At 45.0% G+C, this 22,563-nt stretch overlaps 1 protein-coding gene across 7 annotated transcripts in view; it reads left to right on the top strand.

The window, feature by feature from the left end:
- Nucleotides 1-14,077: 14,077 nt before the first annotated feature.
- Nucleotides 14,078-22,563, top strand: part of LDB3 (LIM domain binding 3) — a 217,764-nt gene continuing 209,278 nt past the window's right edge. For all 7 annotated transcript variants that reach the window (XM_014519974.2, XM_025204235.1, XM_025204229.1 and 4 more), the window contains exon 1: nt 14,078-14,183. The gene's annotated coding sequence lies outside the window, so the exon portion shown is untranslated. The remainder of the gene's footprint in view (nt 14,184-22,563) is intronic.

Genomic DNA, 22,563 nt, shown 5'->3' with positions numbered 1-22,563 from the left:
GGTAGCTGGGTTGGAGTGTGGGTCCATGCCGGTGTCCTGGGGCCAGAGCCGGTGGGGCCCAGAGCAGGGTGGAAGGAGCATGGGGTCCTGACCAGCAGGGGCTCTATGGAGCCAGGCCAGCTCCTCTCTCTTTCTCCTGGTGCAGCCCATCTTGGCTCCACAGATGCCTGCCAGCCTAGACCCTGCATTCCTACCACCCCACTGTGGGCCCTGCTGATGCTGACCCTGGGGCATTGGTACAGGCCCCATGCTCCTGCTCGCTTCCACTCCCCCATGCCACTTTCCCCACTTTCCTGCCTGGCCATTCTGCACTACATGGCTCTCATATCCACATCCATACACATGCACACACAACATCCACAAACCCCCATATGCAATCACTTCTGCATATACACCACAAAAGCCCACAAATCAGGACAACCTTTTAAAATTAAATTAAAATATATTATTATGGGTGTTTGGTTTTTTTAGTATGTAATTTTTTTTTTTTTTTTTTATTCCTTAAGATGGCAAACCCTCTCCCCCAAAGGAGTACTTCCAGGGGCAAGGGGAGGGACTTCTAGTGGCAAAGGTCAGAGGTTCAGAGCGGGACTTCTGGTCCTAAGATGGTAACCAGGGGTGAGGCTACCCATGTGGCCCTTAACAGCTTGCCAAAACTCAGTAAGCAGCCGTCTGCCCAAAATAATTGCCCGTCCCTACAGTAGATCCTACAGGTGTGTCATACCCAGGTCCAACTGATGTAGTTATTGGTGAGGGACCTTCCAAAAGTATGGTATTTGCATTTAATGAAGCATCTATATTTAGGCAGCTGGAAATACTTTCATACCTGGAGATCCTAAAGTACTTTGCACTTTAATATTACTTTCTTTCTTGTTGCTGTTCTCAGGTTGAAAAATTCAAACCTTTAAATACAAAAATGTGCTTTAAATACAAAAATGAAGAAGGCCTTGCAGGTGTATACAATTACTGTCTTTCCTCTAGAACAGAGATATAGCCATGCTAGTCTTAAATCAAGCAGAAGGTAAGACAGGATGGCACAACAGGATGACTATACAGGTGGTCTGACACATTCTAATTAGACAGGCCCAATTAATCATATAGAGGTGGGAAACTTGGATGGGCTTATCCAGCTGAGTACCTAGCCAGCCCCAACCCTGGGTTGTCACAAAGCTGAGTCAGCAAAGCCTCTGCTCTCCAGCCTTGTGTCCTGTCTGCATCTGCCAGCAGGATGGGTTGGGGGAACAGAGGCCCCCTGCCACCCCAGCTATGCATACTTGTGTCTGGAGGGGCTGGGGCCAGGCTGCAGGGCAAGGGCCTATGCTCTGCCTTTAACCCCAGTGCTGCCCAGCTCAGCTGGCAGCTGTGCATGGTAGGCCTGTGCAAATAGATAACTCTTCAATTTGGAGTTGGCCTATTTGGATGCCAAGGATTTGATTCAGAGATTCAAATTGCTTTTCCAATTCGATTTGGCTGAATCAGCTTCGGAAGATTCAGAGCTGATTTGAAGATTAGGCCATAGAGTATAATGGGGAATCAATTAAATATCTATAACTTTGTATTTTTGGCTGATTTGGATGAAACTTGCAGGGGTGGTAGCCTCTGAGGGCACAAAGTCTTCCAAGTTTCAAGGTGATAGGTATAGGGATTTATGGGAAACTGTACCTCAAGCTGCTGACAAGCAAAACTCGTGACATAGGTGACACTATGTTAAGGCACAGGGGGGTGAAAAATGCAGGCCTGCTGTGGCCGTGAAGCCTGCCAGCTGTCAAGGAGCTAGGTGAAGGGGGAGTCTGGGTTCTGGGGCCCTGCATCTCTGGCTGCTAATAGGTGGTTGCTTGTGCAACTGTCTCTCTCATAGGGCACAGGGGGGTAAAAAAAATTACTGTAGGCCTTCTAGGCCCTGCTGCAGCCACAAAGCCTGCCAGCTGTCAAGGAGATGGGTGCAGAGGGAGTTTGGGTTCTGGGGTCCTGCACCTCTGGCCACAGGCAGGCAAAACTTGTAACATGGGTGGGTGACACTGTGTGTTCAGGTGCGCCCTTCCTGGCACTGGGGCCTCTGTATAACATGGCAGTGTGCCCCAGTGAGGTCTCCTCCTCCCCTAAAGCCTCAGTTCAGTCCACAACTGTAAACAGTGGCAGGTCAAAATAACTTGGCTGGCTCAACACCAATAGCACCAGCACCCTCAAAGGTACCCACACTAAACTGTCAGGCTCTATTTTCCTCTCAAGTGGGAGAACCTAGTGCGTGTCTGTTAGGTGCACCCTCAGTGTGTGTGTGTGTGTGTGTTCAGGTGTACCCTTCCTGGTGCTGGGGCCACTGCACAACACGGCAGTGCGCACCAGTGAGGGCTCCTCTTCTCCTACAGCCTCGGTCCGGTCCACCACTGTAAACAGCAGCAAGTAAAAAGAATCTAGGTGACTCAACAGTCAGCACCAGCAGCATCTAAGGTAGCCAAACTGAACTGTCACAGAGCCTTTCTTTTTATAAAGGAATTGATGGCGAATCCCACGGTGCATGAGGTCTGCTGGCTGCCCAGAGCCAGGATCAGGGACATCATGGTGAGAATTTCTGACCTCATCTGGCCCTCTGACAACTATCCCATGGTCCTCATCCATGTGGGAACAAATGATGCGGCCAGGAGTAGTCTAGACTATATCATGAGTGGTTCTCGGGACCAGGCTTAGGAAGATGGAGGTGCAGGTGGTCTTCTTGTCGATCCTCCCCGTCTCAGTAGGCATCACGTCACCTGTGTCAGGGAAGTCAACCCATGGCTCCGGAGTTGGTGCCATCATATGGGTTTTGGCTTCCTGGACCACAATCCGCATTTCCGTGCAAGGGACTTCCTGGGACATGATACGCTTCATCTCTCAGCAAAAGGTAAGAGTCTCTTTTCTTACAGGTTGGTGGACCTCCTACATCAGGCTTTAAACTAAGTATGATGGGGGATGGGGAGGTAGGTGATGGAGAGTCTAGAACCTACAAACTGTGAGACATGCAGCAGTACACCCCAGGTAAGTACCAAGGAGCCCTTTGAGCATCAGAATGGAGGGGCACCAAAGGCACCATTTGGAGGGCTCAAGTGCCTCTATACTAATGCTAGGAGCATGGGGAACAAGCAAGAAAAACTCATTATCTGCAAGCAGAAGTGCAACTTTGATTTAGTGGGGCAATGGAAACCTGGTGGGACCCTACCCATGACTGGGCAGTACACTTTGAGGGCTACAGGCTGTACAGAAGGGACAGAGTAGGGAGGAAAGGGGGTGAGGTTGCATTAGGGTGGTAATGTAAAGGAGCATTATACATCTACCCTAATCAAAATGGGATCAGAGGAGGAGGAAGTTGAGGCATTGTGGGTGAGGATACATAGAGGTCAAAGGGAAAGGGACTTGGTGGCAGGGGTCTGCTACAGACCATCACACCAAGAGGAAAAGCTGGGCTTGGAATTCCTGAGGCAGCTCTCAGAGGCTGTACAATCTAGGGATGTGGTTGTCATGGGGGACCTAAACTACCCTGACATCTGCTGAGAGGAGCAGTCAGCCAAATCCAAGCATTCACGTAGGTTCTTAACCTGCATGCAGGACCTTCACCTAACACAGGAGTTATACCATCCCACTAGGGAGAATGCCCTATTGGACTTGGTGTTGGCTACAGGGGAGAGCCTGGCAGGGGAGCTGCAGGTTCGTGGTCACCTTGGGGACAGTGACCACCAATCAATCGAATTCACCATATGGCGTAGGGTGGGTAAGATAACTAGTAGGGTGGAAGTGCTTGACTTCAGGAAGGCTAACTTCAGTGTGCTTAGGAGTCTAGTCAATGACACACTGCAGGAGAAGAGTATTGGTGAGATGGGAGTCCAGGAAGGGTGTTTTTTTCTAAAGGAAGCAATCCTTCAGGCACAGAGGTTATGAGGGAAACAGGGGGTGGAGAAAGGAGCCAAAAAATTGGCTAAACGGGGAGATCCAGGGGTATTGGTGAGATGGGAGTCCAGGAAGGGTGTTTTTTTCTAAAGGAAGCAATCCTTCAGGCACAGAGGTTATGAGGGAAACAGGGGGTGGAGAAAGGAGCCAAAAAATTGGCTAAACGGGGAGATCCAGGGGTGCCTAAGGGCAAAAAAGAAGGCATATAGGTGGTGGAAGCAGGGGGAAGCTACCAAGGAGAAGTATACCTACTTGGCCCGCACTTGCAGGGAGGCAGTTAGAAAGGCCAAAGCAACTACAGAGCTGAGGCTGGCAACACAAATTAAAGAACACAAAAAGTCTTTTTTTTAGGTATGTAGGGAATAAAAGGAAGGCGCAGGGCAGCATAGGACCCCTACTGAACAAGGAGGAGCAGTTACTGACAGACAGGGGGGACAAGGCTGAGCTATCCAGTGAGTATTTTGCCTCAGTGTTCCTTGTTAGGGTGACAATTTGGATTATTAGGGAGCACTGGAGTTACTTAGCTTATGCTAAGTAACCATCTTAGCTGTGTCAACCATTTTCTGAGAAAAAAGCAGCAAGTGAATCTGTGAGTCTGTGTTCTGTGAGGAATGAGATAAAATACAGGGGCCCAAAAAAGGTGGAAGATGGTACAATCTAGGACAAAAAAACAGACTGGAATGTGGAAAACAACATGTAATTGGTAACAGAATCCAAGATGAACATATGCAAAAAGGTGAATAGTAATTGGTGAAGAATCCTCCAGAAGCTTCCAGGTTTTGGTCAAAGTCTGCCCATTGACCGAACAGCAGGAGTCAAGGCCTTAGACACGCACTCATAGCAAAAAGACATGGAAATGAATGAAATGCATAGGCAATTAATGAAGTAAACAGTAAACAGAGGCAGAGCTTGAGTTGGGAGGAGAAATGGGTGAAACAGGAAGATGGACAGAGGTGGAATAAATGTTAATGAGTATAAACCAAAGTGTATAAATGTAGGATGAACCTATTGTTCAGGGCAGGACCCCATCTCTTATGGCGTGAGGCCCCTTGTCTGAAGCTGTCTCCATTCTGAATAAAATTGTTGTGAGCAATGTGTGCTGGTGTTTGCTCCCTGCTCTTTTCTGGCTAATGAGTAACAGGATCCATGGGTAATTGGACCATTGTCTCCCTAGTTGTTGGGCGCCGCATGGAGTCAGGGTCTAACATTCCTGAACAGGGCTCAAGATAAGTCTCCTAATGGGTTCTTAGATGGGCATCAGAGGGACAGCAACTGTTGATGCTGACTTGGTGCAGAATCACTTGGATGGACTGGATGTATTTAAGTCAGCAGGCCTAGATGAGCTGCATCCAAGGGTACTGAAGGAATTGGCTGGTATCATAGCAGAACCACTGGCATAGCTGTTTGAGCATTTTCGGTGCTTGGGTCAGGTCCCAGAGGACTGGAAAAGGGCCAGTGTAGTCCCTATTTTCAAGAAGGAGAGGAAGGAGGATCCGAGTAATTATAGGCCAGTTAGTCTCACCTTAATCCTTGGAAAAGTCTTTGAAAAGATTATGAAGGATCATATTTGTGGGAGTCCAGAGGGAAAAATAATGCAGCAGGAAAACCAGCATGGATTTGTAGCAGGTAGATCATGCCTGACCAATCTAGTTTTGTTTTATGACAGGGTCACAAAATGCTTAGATGCAGCAGTAGAGGTGGATGTCATTTTCCTTGATTTTAGCAAGGCCTTCAATACGGTATCTCATCCTATTCACATCAATAAATTAAGGGGCTGTGACAGATATTTACACGGTCCAGTGGGTGGCAAATTGGCTTAGCAGTTGCACCCAGGGAGTGGTAGTAAATGGGTCAATATCAACCTGGAAGGATATGGGTAGCGGAGTCCCACAGGGTTTGGTCCTTGGACCTGTTCTCTTCAATATCTTCATCAGTTACTTGGATGTGGGTGTGAAGTCTACTCTGCCCAAGTTTGCAGATGATACTAAATTGTGGGGTGAAGTGCACACTCTGGAGGGTAGGCAACAGTTGCAGGCAGACCTGGATAGGTTAGAAAAGTGGGCAGTACACAATATGGGCAGTATACAATAGGATGCAGTACAACGAGGACAAGTGCAGAGTGCTACACCTAGGGCGCAAAAATATCCAGCACACCTACTGGCTGGCAAGTGACCCTCTCAGCAGCACAGAAGTGGAAAGGGATCTCAGAGTCATAGTGGACTCCAAGATGAACATGAGTCGTCAGTGTGATGAAATCATCAGCAAAGCTAACTGCAATTTATCATGCATCAGCAGATACATGACAAATAGATCCAAGGAAGTGATACTTCCCCTTTATGCAGCATTGGTCAGACCACAGTTGGAGTACTGCATCTAGTTCTGGGCGCCGTATTTCAAGAAGGATGTTGATAGACTTGAGAGGGTCCAGAGGAGGGCCACTCATGGTTAGGGGCTTGCAGGACAAGCCCTATGAGGAGAGACTGAGGGACCTGGAACTCTTCAGCCTCTGCAAGAGAAGACTGAGAGGTGATCTTGTGGCTTCCTACAAATTCATTAGGGGAACACAGCAAGGGATCGGAGATGCTCTGTTCACCAGGGTGCCTCTTGGGGTAACAAGGAACAATGGTCACAAACTGACAGAGCAAATTTAAGCTAGATATCAGGAAAAACTTCTTCATGGTAAGGGTAGCCAAAATTTGGAATAGGCTTCCAAGGGAGGTGGTGCTCTCCCGCACCTTGGGGTCTAAGAGAAAGCTGGATAGGCATCTGACTGAGGTCACCTGGCCCCAGCACACTTTCCTGCCTAGGCAAGGGGTCAGTCTCGATGAACTTTGAGGTCCCTTCTGACCCTAGTATCTATGACAGCAAGAAGTAAAGATGTTGTGTTAGATATATCTTACTCGTGGTGTGTGATGGCTTATCTTGTGTTTTTATGTTTATATGTTTATTATGAAAAAAACAGAATAGTTAGAGAAATATATTTTAGGAAGCTTTTGGGTTGAAAAACACTTTGTCAGGCTGAGGAAGTACCTGCAGTTGCTGTGTCTCCTGGTCCTGGATGGAAGGAATAATAAAGAAGCTAGAGGCTGGCCTGGCACACAAGGCAGTCAAGAAAGCCAGTCAGGGAAAATGGAAATGGAGGAGGTGAGGAACAGGTTGGGGTGGGGTGGGTGTGGGGAAATGGGGGTATATCAGCACAGGTAAAAGTGCAGAGGTACCTAGGGGTCAGATGTCCAGCAGGTTGCAGTGTGTGAGAATTCCACTGTGTATATTGAGTCCGTTAGTTTCTATACCTACTACCTAGGAGGCTGATGAACTGCAGTTCATAGGCCCAGCTGTGAAAAGTGGTTTGTACTTCAAACAAGCACATAACCTCATCACCAAAACTGAAGCCAACTTCCTACAGCTCAAAACACAAAACCTGCCAACGATCTCCAGTACCCCCACAAACTGCACACCAGAATCTATCAAAGACAACAAAACCCAAGTACCTGTGGGGGCACATTCCTCACCAAAAAAGCACTGCCTCCAGTCTCTCAGGCCTGATCCTGAAAGGGAACAAATTACAAACCACTTTTCACAGCTGGGCCTATGAACTTCACTTCATCAGCCTTCTAGGTACAGAAACTCAGGGACTCAATATAGATTAGACAGTGGAATTCTGACACACTGCGACCTGCTGGACATCTGACTACCCAAGCACCTCTGCAGTCTTACTTGCACTGCTATATCTCCCTTTCCCTTCCCCCTCCCCCAGCCTGTCCCTCCCCCCTGATGCCTCCATTTCCATTTTCACTGACTGGCTTTCTTCCCTTCATTGCATACCACGCCAGTCTCTGGCTTCTTTACTATTCCTTCCATCCAGGACCAAAAGACACACCAACTGCAGGTACTTCCTCAGCCTGACAAAGGGTTTTTCAACACAAAAGCTGGCATCCCAGGCAGCTAAGCTGAGCTCACCAGGAGCCTCAGAACTGCACTGCAACCAGCAAGCCTCAGGCCTGTCACGTGACAGGTCTGGGCATTCTCCAGCCAGGACTCTGTGTGTGTGTGTGTGTGTGTGTGTGTGTGTGTGCGCGCGCACGCATTAGCTGGAGGTTATGGTGCCTTTTCACCAGGGGATTGTTGGTCCTGGCATTTACAGGGCTGCTGCACCATGAGCAGTCCCACCAGGCCTCCCTACCCTGGCAGGGTGAAGTTTTAGTGGTCATGCCCAGGACCTGGAGACTCCTCCTTCCCCTTAGTTCCAGTCCATACCTCCAAGTTCATCCTAGCAGGGACATACTCTTCCCCTGCTGGCTGGTGATGCAATGAGTGCCCCCTCCAGCTGAGAGCTGGGCATTAACTGGTTATTTAAAAAAAAGGAAATTGGTGCAGATGGAGTGAGGAGGGTGGCACTCAGTCTGTCTGTAGGTGGAATGGGGGGAACTCCAGCAGTGAGAGTTTCACCTTCAAGAACACCAGCTGCTCCACCAAAGCAGGATCCGAGTAGATGCGGTGGGGTGTCACAATATCCCCAGAAATGCTGAACACCCTCTTGCTTGGAACACTGGTTGGTGGACAGGGAGGGTGTTGCTGGGCAACCGTGGCCAGATCCTGCCGCATCTGGCTGTGGCTTGCCCAGTAGGCCAAGGGGTCACAGTCCAGTGGCTCCACATCCTCGGTGAAATAGGTACACCGAGGCTTCGGTGGCTACCTGCCCAAGGCTGCGGTCTGGTGATTTGGACCCCAGCATTGAAGCCATGCCCTTGGCCCACATTGGCAGTGGCTAGCGTGGAGGAGACTGGCTGGTGCTGGTGCCAGTGGCAGTGTTGCTGCTGGAAATGCTGGCATGGGAAAGTGGATCCCCCTCTTCCACATCCCTTTGCCTCTGCCCTTCAGTCTCCCTGACTTTGTTGACCAGCACCTCCATCCAGTGATTGAGGGTTTTAGTGCTGCCATTACACATGCTCCCCTTCACCCTTGGGTTGCACATGCCCACCAGCATGTGGACCATACTGGACTGCAAGGGATCCAGCTGTCTCCTGATGCCTTCCTTCAGCCACCTCACCAGTGCCTGCACATCTGATGACAGTGGCCTGCCCCAGCCAGGAATATTGCTCCCCTGGAAGCTCTCCATTTGGTTCTCAAGTTCTCTCACTATAGGGATCACCTGGCTGAGGAGGGCATCACCAGCACTAAGGGTCTCGAGGAAGGGCTTGAAGACCACCAAGATCTGGGAGATGGTACCCCACTCAGCTCTGTTCAAGTGGCCGCTGATCCCAATCTCCGCAGGTAAGGCCATCTCATGGATGGCTTTCTGTTGCTCCACCAGCCTTTTGAGCATCAGGTATGTGGAGTTTCACTGAGTCTCCACATCCTGCATTATTTTGTGCTGTGGGATGTTCAGCTCGGCCTGTTTCTCCCACAACATCTTGCCCTCCTTGATGCTGTGGTGGAAGTAGCCCACCACCTTCTTGCACTTTGCAATCAGCTGGCTTGTAACGGTAGTGGTGGTGGCGCCATCAGTGGCAGCCCTGTCCCCTTCCAAGGCATCCCTGACTATGAGGTGCAGCCTGTGTGCCACACAGCGGATAGCAACAAAGTTGGCATCATGGACAGCCTCGACTATATTGGTCCTGTTGTCAGTGACCATGAGCTCAGCCTGTTCAATGAGCCACCCCTACACCATGCAGTTCATGGCCGCTATGATCTCCCTTGCCTTGTGAGACTCATCCAGCACCTCAGCTTGAAGGAGAGCCCACCGATGGCCTAACTGATCGCACCAGTGCCCTGTGAGGGAAAGGTAGGTGTGATCACCTACCCCAGCTGCTCCAGATGTCTGAGGTGAAGTGCAAGGATACCTGAGGCCCTGCTTTGTGCAACTCCTTCCTCAAATACTCCCTGCATGCCTCATACAGGGAGGGCACCACCGTCCTGCTAAAGGTGGTGCATGCAGGCATTTGGTAAGATGGGGTCACAAGTGCCATGAGCTACCCAAACCCTGGCCGCTCCGCTAGGGAGAAGGGCTGAATATCCAGAGCAAGCAGCTCCCCAATACTATGGGTGATCTCGCTCACCTTGGGAATGCACCCACCTCTGTCTGCAGCTTTCCCCCACCACTCCAGGTCACCTGCCTCTGCTTTGTGGGGATGGAGGCTTTGTAAGAGCAGGGGACTTCCCTTTGGGCACGCTCGCACTGGTGCCAGGCTGAGCAGGAATAAGGGCAGCAGCATCACTGTGGTGGTGAAGTGTTTCACCTCCTTGCCCTGGCTGATCTGCCTTTGGCAGTGCTGGCAGATAGCAAACCTGGGATCATATGCCACCTCAAAATGCTTCCACACTATGCTACTTGCCCGCTTCTGGGTTGAGGGTGGGGATGCTGCCTTATACCCCTCAGCAGCCTGAGGCACAACAGCAGGAGGAGCTGCCTCAGCTGAGCCACTTGCCTGAGCCTTCACAACTTCAACTTCCTCCCAGGTGCTGCTTTCTGGAGAAGGAGACCTGGGTCTAGGGGAACTTTGAGGGGTGTGGAGCACAAACTCTGATTCCTCCTCAGTCCCAAGAATTGCTTGAGCCAGGGTGCTCTAGTCCCCTGGTTCCAGCTCCAGCTCCTCCTCTGGCAGTAGGGGGCTCATGCTGGGAGATGACATTGGGGTGGAGGAGACAGCGATTCTGCTGCTGGTGCCTATTTCTGGAGTTAGGGGAGGTGGTGCAGGGACCTCAGGAACTGCTCCCACCTCCTTGCTTCCACTGGCAGGCTAAGACTTGCTTCCACTGGCAGCAGAAGCCTCATGGCTCTTCGGGAAGAGAAGGTGTCTATGTTTGGGGGGGGGCACGAACTTGCAGCTCTAGTTCTCCCCTACCCCCTCTCCCTCCCCTGCCAGAAGACCTGGCACCTGCCTTTCCAGCACACTTCATATTAATCTTTCTGCTGCAAAAGGTGCATCTGTCTGCCTTCTAGCCTGTCCGATTTTTTTGCTTCACTTTGTGTGGTAGACTGCGGCTTGATTGCCTGTTAATAAAGTATATGGTGTGTGTGTTGTTGCTGTTCAGCCATGTGCTATCTGCCCTGACTCTGACTGGGTGACTTTAGGGCTGCTTCTTGTCCTTCTAGCTTGTCTGAATTGTTTTCTTTGCTTTGTGTAGACTGCAGCTTGATTGATTGCTTGTTATTGATTATTGATATGCTCTCTGCCTTGACTCTAAATGGGTGACTGTCTGACTTCTTCCCCTTCTTCTTCTGGGTTGTGTTTCTTTACTGTACAGTTCTGTGTTGCATAGTGTACCTAAAATATCTTTTTTTTTTCTTCTTTCTGAATCTCTATCGGACTTATTCTGTGTTCTTTTTAGTCAGTATGTAAACTATTAAAACTAACTATAAGTAATAATAATAACTAATGTAATAGCTATACAATCTCTTCTATGAATATCTGATTTTTCTTCTGTGTGTGAGTATGTGTGCTTTTCTTTTTTAAAAGTTTGCAAAAAAAAAAATATAAAATTGCAAGCAATGAATTGGATAAGTATTAAGTAGAGAGATTCTAAGCTAAGCTATATTCTTTCCAATCCTTTCTAAGAACAAAAAGGAGCAGGCAACTGACTGACTAGGAAGTAAGCCAGGCAGTCCAGTACCTTTCTGACACTGCTCACTCAGAACCAGCTCACAAAAGGCACAGCAAGCCTGCAGACAGAGGCTTTTATGCTGTTTCTATGTCCCTCCCCCAGACACTGTGATTGGAAGGGCAGTCAGAGAGAAATAGCACTCACTGGCCAGCTAGAGATGTCAGTCCTTGCTCCCCCTCCCTCTTCTAAGTTTCTGTTTCCCCATAAAGACTGCCCTCCAAATCACTGAATTGATTCAGAAAGTTTTAAGCTTTTAGTGATTCGATTCAGAGATTTGGCCTCCAAATCGGTCTGAATCTTCTCTGAATCTAATCATGAACCAAAGCTTTGCACAGCTCTAGGCATGGCTCTCAGCCCTGCCTCCTGCTTGTCCTGTGCCAGCCAAGCCAGGCAGTGCTGGGGGTGGTGAATGGAGGCTCCCCTGGCTATGCTTGCTTGGGTCTTGGTGGGCCCACGCTCCCTCCGTCCCCACCCCCCACCCCCTAGCACTTCCCAGCTCAGCTGACAGCCCCTTGCTACTCAGTCCTGGCTCCTGGCTGTTCATGTCAGCTGAGCTGGGCAGCCGTGGGGGGGAACAGAGGCCCCCACCCTGTGACAGCCCCAGCTCCCCAGAACCAAGCAAGCACAGCTGGGTGGGCTGTCCCTCACTGCCGCTGACAGCTGCCACTGGCAGGGCAGGGGATGGGGCTGGGGAGAGAGGCTGGGCTGGGAGGCATGCAGGAGCATCCCCTGCCTTCTGGCCTTAGTGCAAGCATTTTTGTATCCCCCACAAGAGTGAGCGTGTGTTTATGTTCGGTCCCAATCCAATCCATGCAACTTAAACCCGTGTAGGTTGGATTGATATTTCCCTTGGGCTTTTTGAATGTTTGTATCTGGCCTAAGGTGCCACTTTGCCCTATCTTCTGTGTATAGAACAGGAAATAGAGACAGTAACAAATTCATACAGATTCCTGCAGTGAGTCAGATGGGGGGCTAGAAATGTCGCTATATTAGCAAAGCACTTAAGCATATGCTTAAGTGATTTTGCTGTATTGGAGCCAAAATGCTGATCTCCTGACTCAGGCCTCTCTTTCTAATCATTGTAAAGTGCTTCTTTAAGGATTAACTGAATTCAACCAAGCTAGGTTTGTTTGGAAACAAGAAGATTACAGGCTTTTTTTGTGAGCTTTCCAGAACATTCTAGTGTATGTCAGGAAAGGATTTCTGATCCAACTACATAGAATTTGCTCTGTATTTTTCTTCTTGGTTTTAGCCAGCATAAGCAGGCTTGGTGGTATGTGGAAGAAATGGGTTAAAGTTAATCTCACCCTTTTGAACCTTAAGACATAAGTTTGTTTTAGAATTTGGAATATGTTTGGATCCATTTTTATAGCATTTGGCTCTTTTTGTCTCTTCCTTCTAGAAAAGAAAGAGATGCAAATCTCTACTCAATGGAGAAACTGAAAACTTTCCATTAGCTTTTGGTGAGAACATCAGCCCAAGCTGAGCACTCAAGTGTCTCGGTGGGGGCGTCCAAATCCCAAGACCTCCAGGCTTGGGCCTGCATGTAGGATGCCTGCCAGTGGATTTGGGAGTATCTGAAGTCCCAGGGTGAGAGCCTGAGACAGGATGCTCACTCTAGTGCCATACATGGTGTTTAGAAAGATTGAGTTCTGCCTTCTCGCTCAATATGATTTTTGGAATGATTGAGTTCTGCTCAGTTGATATGATTTGGAACTGATTTGACCTGGAACACAAAATATATTAATTAAAAAAAAAAAATTAAGCACTGATGACACAATTGCTATAACTTTCCTTTTCCAAAAATCTTTGAGAGTGATGTAAAAAAAAGTCTTAGTGGGATTGAAAAAAGTGCCCTCAGTAAGATAACTAGTGCAAACTAAAGTTAATTTCACAACTGCAGTGCTTTCATAGAGCACAGCACTGTCCAGAGCTGACACGCATTGTCCAAAGGCTGTAACTATCAGCACTTCAGTCCCGTTTGGCATGTAGCAAGGAATGCAGATTTTTTCAGTGTTTGTGTTCTACCTATAGTTCCTATTTAGCGTGTGAATCCTAACTCTCAGAAGTTTCATAGAACTTGTGTATTTCTTTTCATCAGTTGTAAACTGACCCTTCTGAGTTTCTCTATTCAGCTGCTTCATGGGGCAGTTCTTATTCATGTGAGTAGTTCCATTTAAAGTAGCAACTTGCATGAATACTGCTAGTGGGGATGGATCTATGTTAGTCAAGACAATGGGGTCAGCCCCTGCTGATTTCCCCACTTTCATAGATGTCAGATGTCCCTATTTTACCTTTTAACCAAGTATCTGTTTTGTTGCCAGAGGCTTTCAGATGTAATGGAGAAACATTGTAATAGATTTTGTTAACTCCTGCAAAAGTTACTCTGTATAGCTTGTGAATGTTGTCCAATATGGGACTAGCAGTATGCAGGGGTAAAGGCTAACCAATTTAAAGCAAACAAACTCCAGAAATATTTTTTTAACAGAAATGGGGTGCTGTAGCTTTAAGAGATCCACCTTAAGAAAGCTCACGCCTCTTCCCTTCAACCTCTTGTTGAGTGGGCAACGTCATTGGGGATGTAGGGATCAGATAAATGTGCAGTTGGAGGAACTGGAGCTCCACAAGTACCAGAGGACATCTGCAAGAGCTGCTCCCAGGTAGAGGTGACCAGCTGCGCTGGAGCTAATGCTTTGCCATAACCAAGGGCTTGTCCTTACTACTTCGCACTTACTGCATGTTACTGTTGTGCCTCTCTCTGCTGATAGTTTTCTTCCCTTTCCCTTTTCTTTTAGAACAGCACGCTAGTTGTATTTACTGAGACTGCTGTCATGCTGTTTGCATTCTGTGCTCGTGCCTGTTAGGTTATTAATCAGTCTGATGTGCCAGCTGGGATTTACTTCAGGCCATTTGTTCACTAATCACACAGCATCAGCTGTTTAGTTGGTTTTTTTTTCTTTGCAAAGCACACTAGTCATCCAGTATTCAGCACACTGGTAGCAGCCAGTATGTAATCTCTTCTCTCTCTCTCTCAACACTCTTAAGCTTCATTCCACATTTATCATTTTATTTCCTAATGAGCTGCATGCTAATGGATGTATACAGGATTCTCCTGGAATAATCCTCTTGCACTGCCAGAGAGTTTCTTTCCTAAATTAGGAGCCAAAAATTGCTTCTGAAATAGGGCTGAAAATATGTAAAGCTATAGCTTTCAGCTAATCAGCAAAGCTATTGCTTGGTGGTTAATATGAACTATTTTCAGCTTCTGTTCAACAATCTGATATGCTGAAACATGTATTTTAAATTTATTCTATTGATATAAACTAGATAGAATGCCAATTTTAGCTTTAAAAGCAAGTTGCTGTAAAGTATTTCCAGAATCTCCATAACTCTTTTATCCACCCTTGCGACTTCTTTCCTGTCATCAAAGCAGTTTAAGTATTGTACTGCATATAGGTAGAGTTTAAATGATACAGCTCTCAGTATCCTAATTGAAGCTGGATGCACATGCTGAAAACCCATGATCCAAATTGGGAGTTAAGAATACTTTAAGCCTATTCCTAACATTAAAGGATGTAAGAAGATAAATATATCGTGCAATAGATGCTAATATACAATACAACATACCATCTATGGCATATTCATCTGTCAGTGAGCTATAGTTATTGTACACAATACTTGCTGCTTAAAATTTGTCAGAGCTATGTGGCTTCTTACTGGCATCCCGTAGAAATGCGTTATAATGTCCTAAAGTTAACAGGTCTGACTTGAGAAATCCTACCGTGCAGGTCATTTAAGTAGTGGCTGTATTTTTTTTCTATAAAATCTAGTCTTACAAACCATTAGAAATGGTATTTGCATGTAAAGACTTTCAAGACCAAACTCTCTAATAGACATCAGGTGAAGATCCTTGCTCTGCTCAAATATTGGTTTTGATATACCTTATCTGTTTTGGGTTTCTGTATTTGTTTTTTTACAGAAATAGCATTTGTAAATGAACCATGGATTTAAAAAAATGGTTGGCATGCATTTACTTTTAAATAGATTTAGTCCTTAAAGCTCTTCATTGATAATGTTACCCAGTAAAAGCCCTGGAAGTGAAGTGTTTAAAGCTGGTGAGAAAGTTGGTTGACTGTGCATCTGAACTCGTGTCTGGCCATCACCAAGATGACTTCAGCTCTCTGCATCTAAATGTGAAGTGGTTCAGTTCTTTGTCACTGAATCTAATGTAATATATGATGAGTAGTCACTAATGAACATACGGATTTGGCATTTCTAAAGCTGTCACACACTTTTTTTTTTCCTTGGGAAACCTTGTGGAGATTCTGAGACTTATTTATTTATACAATAATCCTCATTTAAGGTTCATATATTTTTATATTTGCTTTAAATGAAAAATTATGTTTATTCAAGTAAATACATTTAGGAAAATGTATCTAAATATCAAGGAGTACTTGCAGAGACAAAGGTCCTGGTCTACAGCCTCCTCACTTAAATAATGTCTCTCAAATACATTAAGCAAAAATGTGTCAAGACTATTGGGCATAGGTCCAACTCTGTGTTATTGCTCTTCTGCATGCTATTGCATAGCCTAATTCTTGTCACCTTAACCCCTTATGCTCAGTGGATAAAGCATGGAGTTAGAAGCTGGGGCCAGAATGCTGGGACCAGATCTTTAGCCCTGCCACACTTTCTGCCATGCAAGTAGTACAGTTGTTCCTAACAAGCCTTTTGAAGAGCTGTAGACAGGCAGTTTAGCAGTCCTATGCTGTACTCCCCCTCCATTCTTGGTGTATAGAGTTTACAAGTGAAGTAGGTTATAGCTAGGGAGCCCTTCCTCTCTTCTGCCTGCCAAAGCAGCCTATTGGAGCCCTGGCCAGCCAGGTACAAACTGTAATAATCCAGTTAATGCTCCTAGTTTCCCTGATTATAGGTTCAGGATCAAGAGTCACAAAGATGATGCTTTTGCATCCCCTCTGTCTTTGGACCTGTTCTGCGTACAGCTAGTTGGGACAGAAAGTGATTCTTACATTCTAATCCTGTTTCTCCATTGAGCCACTGTGTGACCTAGTTTTTATCACTTAATCTGTGTTCCCAAATCTGTAAAATGGGAAAAAAATTTTATGACAAGTATACTGGAATTTAATTACATTTGGTAAAGATATCTGAGATCCTAGCATCACAGATGCCATGCAAGTGCCAAGTACTATGCATTGTAATGTATTGTGGGGCGTGGGGTGGAGGGGAGAATGGGGCTTCAGTAATATTAAACCTCACTAACATACCACATGACAGCTTTGTGGAAGGGGAAGGAAAGGATTTTAGTGATTTTAATAGCTGATATTTTTTCCTCTACTAACCTGTATTTTCAAGTGTTGCAAACTTAATAGTCATTGTATCAGCAACCTCTGTGCTTGTTATATTGTGATATAATCTCTCTGATCAGTTTAATAAAGCAAGATTTTTTTTTTTTTATACTTGAAAAATGTCAAGCTAACCTAATATGGACTGGGAAATTAATTGGAAAGCGGGTTATTCTATATGATACAGAAATACAAACTGTGAAAATGGTGAAAGAGACCTAGAGATACAAATGAAGAGCAAATTTGATCTGAGTTTACAGTGTGATATGAAAACAGAAAAAAACAAATCAATTTAGAGTGTGTATGCATGAATACATCAAATCTGAGAGAGAAAAAAGGTAACCACCCATCCCTCCTGGCTGTACTGTGCCTCCCCAGGAATGCTACATGGTGATGGGCCCAACAACCTATATTACTCAAAAGTTAGTGACAAACTGGAAGTCGTTCAAGGAATAGCAAAAAATAGATGATGGGATAAAGGAGCTGACCCACAAAGCAAGATCAAAATAGCATCTATAACTTGACAAAGGGATGACTAGGGGGGATTAGGAATCGTTTGACCCCAGTACTCTTTCCTGCAATGGCAGGGGGTTGGACTTTGATGATCTGCTCGGGTCCCTTCCATCCCTGCCAACTATGAAACTAGGAAGTATGACAATTGCCTACAAAAATGTGAAGGATGCAGGTAATGAGGATGGAGCAGAGTTATGTAGAGATCTACATGGAAATATAACAAGGAATAACTTGATTAATCAACAAAAAAAAGAACTTATTCTAATTAACAGGGAGGGAAAACATCTGTGGAATGTTCTTGGTAAGGAAATTTATATTCAGACAGTTAGAAAATGTAACTAAGGAAACACTCCACTATTGCTGAAGACAAACTGAATGAGCTAGATCTTTTCCTCTCTAAATGGTATGCTTCAAATTCTTATGCTAAAAATAATTAGATGCATTATTAACACCAGTGTAACTTGCTATTAAGTAGCTCCACCAATCTATAGGAAATATACATGTCATCTCTATTTTCTCCTGGCCATGAGTAGCTAAGGATGGATAGAAACCCAATTCAAGAAAAAGAAAAATGTTGACGTTGTATTCCAGATACAAATATGAGTAAAAGCACAGGGAGTGAGCCACGGGCTAGTGGCTTGATACAAGTAGCAAGAGTCTCTAGGAGACCTAAACCAGGTACATCCCCAAACCTCAGGTTGTAATCTTTTATGTAATTCATTGTTTACCTTTGTTAATTATTTGTATTCTGTGGTTTCATCCATTATGATTTTCAGAAGTTCCCATGGTTCAGTCTTAAAACAAAATAACTAGTTTTCTAAATGTAGAAAACGCTCTTCAACTCTCTCTTGAGTTCATGTTGTAGTAAAGAAATTCCACTCTAGGGGGAAAAAATTAACTGGTATTTAACAAATGGTAGCATGCTCAAAGAGCTCCAGGGGTCTGTTCCCAATATTGTCTTGTCACTTTTACTCCTAACCACCATTGATTCTTGCGTTGTAGTGGCTACAGGCCAGATAGGATTTTGTGTGGTGCCTAGAGATGTAACATTTCTGGAAATTTTGAAGCCATGGAAAAAAACTGGTTTGTTTGGGGGTTTTTTTTTGTTTTGGGGGGGGGGGGGGGTTGGTGATGGAAACTTTGGAGAAAATTGATATATATGCAATACTTACTTTCTTAGCACCTTTTAGATATCTAAATCCCCTTTGCTACTTTAAGAACACAAAATGTATTATGTATAACTTGGTTTGATCATAAAATTATCGTGTGTAGTATATTTATTAAATTAAAAAGTGTAGCTTATTCAGAAAATTACAAATTTAATAACTGAATTTACTTTGAATTTTTTAAATTTTTGTTATAAATGGAGTTCAAGCTGCTGAACTCATTAAAAAAAAAAAAAAAAAAAAAAAAAACTTAGCATCTCTTAGTTTTTACCAGTTTATGAGAAGCAGACAAAAATTAAAGTTGAAAATACAGTAAACCATCAACATTGTAGTAAAACAAAGAAAGTTATTATGTATCCTGGACTTAGTCTCCACCACAGTATCAAGCAGATACAGAAAGCATGCACTCATTTTTAAAGGGAGAGCTGAGCAGGGAAAAAAGCAAGGGGGTGGGGGGGAACTCCCCAAGGCTCATTGAATACAAATTTTTGCTACATGCAATTTGGTACAATCAGTCTCATTCGGAGCTATAACTATCAGTAGTTTCTGCTTCTTCTGACCTTCATTTTTATCATCTTCATGGATTTTGGAATACTGAAGGTTTGCCCAGATTGAGACAAGCTTTTCTACTCTTTCACCTTCTAGTTTTATTTCTTCATTTGGTGTGAGTATTTCCAAACATAGACCAGTTTCTTTCACATGCTGCAGAAGATGAAGGAATCTGAAGCAGGCGAGAAGCAAAAGGAGTCAAAGGCTGTGTCATGCAAAGGCCTTGCCATCATGTTGCAGGAGGGATATGCTTGGCAGAGTCCCAGACTGCATTCCTGGACCAAATACCTAAAGATGTTCTGTATTCTCCAACATTTAAAAGTACCTTTACAAAACCAAGTCCTAAGTGTGTTTCTTGTTTTGTAATTCAGTCAAATGCAGTAGCAGTGATATCATCACTAGCATTTCTGCCTTTGAATCTTGGATCCCAGAGATTTGCAGCAGCATGAATTGATTGGAAACAAAATTCTTCCTATCTGTTAATAAAATCTTTCATTTTCTTTCTTCTGTACTTGTATGCAGAGATGCACTTAGATTCTCAAAAACAGTTGGTTTTTGTTTTGTTTTTTTTAGTCCAGGCCATTTGGTAAGGAATGTCTGACAAAAGTGCACTGTCTGATTCAGATGCAGTGATTGCTAAAGAAATTGGCTTTAGAATCTTCAGGGAGTTCTGCAACTGACCCCAGAAGACATCCCAAGTACAGTGCTGCTTACACTTCTGGGTACTTTAAGATCCACAATTTTTACTGTTTCTTGAAGAGCTGCTTTTGTTTTTAGTAAACTTTCAAATGAGATCACCACTCCACCCTATCTACTTTCACTACCAAGTTTGTGTCACTATTTAATTCTTTGCATTCTTTTCTTCCTGCTGCTGCTTAAAGAGTGCAGCTACAATATGAGTAGCTTTTACATGTTTTATAACTCCTTTTGCAGAGTGTCCAAATTCATGATGTCATTAAGAAGCAAGTTTAGCCCATGGGATGCACGTCCTATTGCAGTAATATGGGGACATTTATCCATTATGATCTCCCATGCTGCTTTCATGTTACTTGCATCATCAGTCAGCAAAGCAAATACTTTACCACTCCCAATCTTCCGTAGGATTTCACATATTTTACTACTGATATACTCTGCATTATGCCTATTTTTTCTCCTGTTTCAATGCTTCTGTTAAAAATAAAAATGGTTGAGGTATTGTTATCACAAAGTTTGATTCCTTCTCCCCACACATTTGTCCATCCATCTGTAAGTACTGCAAGACGTAGTGCTTCATGAATTTTTGGTTTGGTTTGGTAGGTTTGGGGGGCGATTCCTTGCACAGATTGCATTACATGTTCATATTCTGACTTTAAAAGACGCTTGCTCAAAGAATGTCTCAAAGAATGGGCAAACCGTGATGGACTTAGTAACTTCAAAGCTTCCTGCCAGTATGCATTTTCAGTTATTGACAATGGCATCCCTGAAGAATATATTGCTCTTGCAAGAGCTTGGTCAATTTTTTCCTGTTCTTCAGGTGTCGTCTTGTCTACAAATGGAGCTATCAAAAGTCTTTTGTATATAGTTGGTTGCAATATTTGGTTACTTGAAGATGTTGATTGGGCAACCCTTTGTGATGCTGATGTTCTAGAAGCAGCAGCAGTAGGAGGACTTCTGGATTGAGGCTGCTAGAAAGAGCTACATGCACTTTCATCATGATCTACCTCCTCCTCACTTATACCCATGAAGGATTTTTTTTTTTTAAATGTTTTCAGGATACTTCTTGCATAAAAGGTTGTGTTTTGGTCATCCTAGTAGCATTTGGAAATGTGTTTTTCATTTGACAGTATTTGCAAATCACTTTTTTTTTTTTTTCCGCAGAATAACTTGCAGTGTGGAAATGCTTCCATATGCTAGAAGTTGGTTGCACCATTTTGCTGAGGAAGAAAAATGTAATTTAGTGGCTAGCTTGCATATATAAACACTAAGCTACAGCTTGTACAAATTTAGTAATGGATGAAGGAGAGGCCTCCTTAGTTAACTGTGAACAACTTCCCTGCCCTTCAGGCCTCATCTCACTGCTAAGGTTGGGTAATTTGTCACAAGACATCAGATTAGTAGGAATTCAATTATGAATTACATAGGTTATGAAAATATACTATGGCAGCTAAAAATATAGTTTAATATACTGAATTCATAGAAATTTAAACTCTTACCTTTCAATAAAGAAGTATACTTTCAGCTCCTTTATGCTGCTTCTGTACTTCTGTGGATCTCAAGGTCACAGGGCCAGTGTAATGGGAAAGTTTGTTTTTACCCTGAAATAAAATAGTTTTCTGATGCCATACTGTTAAGTTAACAATAATTTAGATTATTGAGAAATATTAGATTTGCAGCTGAACACAAGGCATGACCTGTGGCCTAGCAATGCGGCTGACCACAAGGCAGAATAATAGCTAAGCCAGCCATTTACTTACATTAAGTAACCATTTTAACTGTGCCAGTCATTTTCTGAGGAAAAAGCTGTCATAACCCAATGATTTTAGTGCCTCAGCACAGTGGAATTTTCCTGCCACACTGGAGCTTCTTTGCACTGTAGGATTTTCTGCTGCAAAGAGTAAACTCCAGTGCAAAAAGGTTCCTGCATTTGTATGTAAATTCGAACCCCATCATTGGCTGATTCTAAATTATTCCTACTTGACGGCTAGTAATTGGCTCGCTAGCCGTATAAAAATCCGCGCGACTTCCGCCCAAGTTGGAGAACTTTGAGCACGCTGCAGAGTGACTTAAAAGAATTCCTGACTCGTGGCAGAGCGAATCGGTAGCCTAAACAACTACTGATTTTTTTTTCCCCCTCTCCCCGTTGCCGAGCGCTTATCCCCGACATACCCTTTCCCTGCATGCCCAGTTCATTTGTGGACTCGCTGGCTCGGGTTTTTGCCAGTTGGAGCAACTCGTTGCAACTACGCAAGCAGCCTTTACAATCTGCGTCGCGGCCACCAGCGGCGTAAGTAAAAACTATTTTGCAACCAATACGCTGTCTCGCCTCTCCATCCACCAGCCCGCCTGACGTTCGCTTAATTAACCAGCGTTTCCCTCCCCGCCCGAGACATGGCGTCACGAACAGGATCTAAGGGCATAGTGGTGGAGATGAATCTAATTGAGTGCTGCCCCTGGCACACCGGGATCGGCCGCGTGGAAAGCGCAAATGAGCTCTGGGCGCGTATTGCCTACCACCAGGCGGAAGGAGGGGAGAGAAGAAACATTGACGGCTACTTCTCAGTAAAAAGGGAAGGAGCAGTCATAAAGGAGTTGAGAACAAAGTTGTCTCTCGGGGAGTTCGGGTGTATAATGAGCAGCGAGCAGGTTTACTATCGACCTCCGGAGGAAACACTGACCCTATCCCTAGTGGGGGTGAAGGTGAGGAAGGCGGAAAAGCTGACCCCCGCTCAGGAGTTTGCCCAGTGCACCCG

This window comes from Alligator sinensis, unplaced genomic scaffold, assembly GCF_000455745.1.
Source record: "Alligator sinensis unplaced genomic scaffold, ASM45574v1 scaffold94_1, whole genome shotgun sequence".
NCBI lineage: Eukaryota > Metazoa > Chordata > Crocodylia > Alligatoridae > Alligator > Alligator sinensis.
This window is presented reverse-complemented; position numbering and strand designations above follow the sequence as displayed.